Here is a 3,096-nt window from a genome sequence, read left to right as displayed (position 1 = left end):
TGTTTTGTACTATGTTCTTAAATTCCAAATAACCTTAATTCCTTACTTGTGTGGATGCTTATCTTAGTTGGTGTTCTTCAACTCTAACCATTAGACCTACATCTCATTAGTCCACTTCGGTAATATCAACTTTATGTTTTTTATTAATAAAATGCAAGATTGTGTTATTCCACCTAAAGAAAACAAATTATGCGCCAATTTACATTTTCTTTAGATACTTCTCAATAAAAGGGACTCTCTTATGAGATGTGATAACATTAGCATATAATTAATTAAATTTTAATGTGTGGAACAGGAAATGGATGGTATCCCCTACTCCATGTGGAAACTGGATGTTGACTTGGATGAAGACATAGGTGGACCACCAAACCCTTCACTCAACACCACCTATGATTCAAATGAGCTAACACCTTCTTTTTACATAAATGAACCATCCAAGCCCAATGATGATTTGCTTACATCTAAAGAAAATACAAACATTGATGCAAACATACAAAACAAACTTAAGGAAAAGTTAAGTCTCATTCCTAAAAAGTGGACCCCAAAGATTGGCATGACATTTCCAACGATAGAGGAAGCATATTTGTTTTATAACACGTATGCTGGAAAGGTGGGATATAGTATTCGGAAAGCAAGTAAGGTAGTGTGTAAACGATCTAACAAAGTAAGATATGGCAAGTTTTGTTGCTCTAGAGAAGGAAAGCGTAAAGCAAACAGATGTTTGAATGCCAAGATTCAGCGACTAGAAACAAAATGTGGTTTATGGCAACTATGACAATAAGTCGTTTGAATGATGGTTATCGTGTCATTGGTTTCAATGAGACTCATAATCATATGATTGTGACCCCTACCAAATCACATATGTTGAGATCACAAAGAATGGTTAGTGACATACAAGGTTTTCAAGCTAAAATGGTAGATGATGCGGGAATAACTCTAAACGTAGTTATGGAGCTAATGGCAAGGGAAGCCAGTGGTCATGAAAATGTTAGGTTCACTTCTGTAGATTTAAAAAATTATTTGCATTCATACCAAACTAGGAATATGGAGAAGGGGGAGGCATGTGGTATTTTGCAATATTTTGAATACAAGCAATTACAGGATCTATCATTTGTCTATGCAATACAACTTGACCAAGCTAAGCTAGTTACAAATTTGTTTTGGGCAGCTGCACAAATGATAGTGGATTATGCTAATTTTGGTGATATGGTAAGTTTTGACACTACATACAGAACAAACAAGGAGAACAAACCACTTGCAGTTTTCGTGGGAGTGAATAATTATAGGTAGACAATAATTTTTGGTGTTGCATTATTATATGATGAAACTACAGCTTCATTTGAATGGTTGTTTGAGGTGTTTCTCAAAACAATGGGTGGAAAACCACCGCAGAAAATTCTCACCGATGATGATGCAACTAGTTTGGTGCTACCTCAATCACATCATCGATTATGTGTTTGGCACATGTTCTAGAATGCTGCAAAACACCTTAGCGGTGTATTTGAGAAGTTCAAATCATTTTCGCAAGACTTTAGAGGTTGTGTGTATGATTATGATGATATTGATGAATTTGAAAATGCATGGAAGAACATGATTAATAAATACACACTTCAAGAGAATGAATGGTGGCAAAGATTGTATAGTAAAAGACACAAATGGGCATTAGTATTTGAGCATCAAACATTTTCTACCGACACGAGCACAACACAGAGGAGCGCGAGTCTGAATAGCTATATTAAAAAATATGTCAATATTAAGTATGACCTATCAAGGTTCCTTCGACACTTCGAGAGGGTAGTTGCTGATAGGAGATATGAAGAGTTGAAAGCCGAATTTGCAGCAACACAAAGCATTCCATTCATGGCAACAAATACGGCAATTTTAGATTTTGCTTCTCGTGTGTATACCCCTCCAATTTTTTCCATGTTCCAATATGAGGTATTGCAACAATTAAATTATAGGATTGAAGAAGATTGTGTTGTGTTTGAAATAACAACTAAATATACTGTTGGCTTGTATGGTGTGAATCGTCCATACAAGGTGACTTTTGATTCAAGTAACAATTCAGTCAATTGCAGCATAAGAACTTCAAGTTTGTTGGATTCTTGTGCAAACATGCTTTGAAAATACTTGATTATAGACGGGGGAAAGTCTTGCCCTCGTGCCATGTTTTGAGAAGGTGGACTATTAATGCAAAAAAAAAAAAACCAAGAGTGAAGCATCACATGGGCATTTGGATGAAGCTACAAGAATGGCAACATAGAAGAAAGAGCTATTTCATTTGTTCACACAAATAGTCAATCAAGCTGCACCTAGTCATGATGCTTACAAGATGGTTATGCAAGTAGGAGAAAAGCTCTTGGAAGATGTGTCAAGGTGTATAAAGCAAACAACTACTGGTCAATTATCTGTAGCATTTGATGACATCGAAGTTGAAGGTTCTTCTTACATAGATCTTGATGGAACACAAGTTAAAACTAATGACACACAAATTTCAACTTATGGCACACAAGTTGTAAATGATATCAATTGCAGCACAAATTCTAGTTTGGTGGGAGATGGGCTTCAAAGGCATGTGAAAGGATTTAAGCACAAGGCTTCCAAGGTGCACTCTTCAAAAAGGCCAAAAAATGCCTTAGAGAAAGCGATAACCAAGTGAAAGAGACCAAAGAAGGGCCAATCTATTGAGAAATGCACTACATAGGTATTTGAATCATATGGCCAATAAGAATATGACAAAAGAACAAGAATATAATCACTCTATAACATCCACACAGGTATTAAAGTTTAATTAGGTTAGGCATTAAAGTTCAATATATCATGCATTGAAACCCTTCTAAGACTCTTATAATATAGGTCTTAAGGTTTTGGGAGTCTATTGCAAGTAGAGCTTAATCACATAATGCAATTCCAAACCGAGTTCATGTAAATTAGTTTCTTCATTTATGGTTTTAATACCATCCCTCAAAATGAAAATGTCTCTTCTAATATGTGGTACCTCCTAATATGTGTTTATAGGATTGGCAGCAGAATGTTAACACCATGCCCTCATCACTCCATTGGCTCATGTATAATCATCTTGCCCCATTTGTTAAT

The 3,096-nt window shown here is 35.6% G+C and overlaps 1 pseudogene; it reads left to right on the top strand.

Moving 5' to 3' along the window:
* The first annotated feature begins 298 nt into the window (after window positions 1-298).
* LOC148846057 (protein FAR1-RELATED SEQUENCE 5-like) lies at window positions 299-2,704 on the top strand (annotated as a pseudogene).
* Window positions 2,705-3,096: the final 392 nt, after the last annotated feature.

The sequence above is a fragment of the Nelumbo lutea genome, chromosome 7, assembly GCF_056320005.1.
Source record: "Nelumbo lutea isolate HS-2025 chromosome 7, American lotus-T2T, whole genome shotgun sequence".
Taxonomy (NCBI): Eukaryota; Viridiplantae; Streptophyta; class Magnoliopsida; order Proteales; family Nelumbonaceae; genus Nelumbo; species Nelumbo lutea.
Note: the sequence above shows the minus strand (reverse complement) of the source record. Positions and strands in the feature narration are given on the sequence as shown.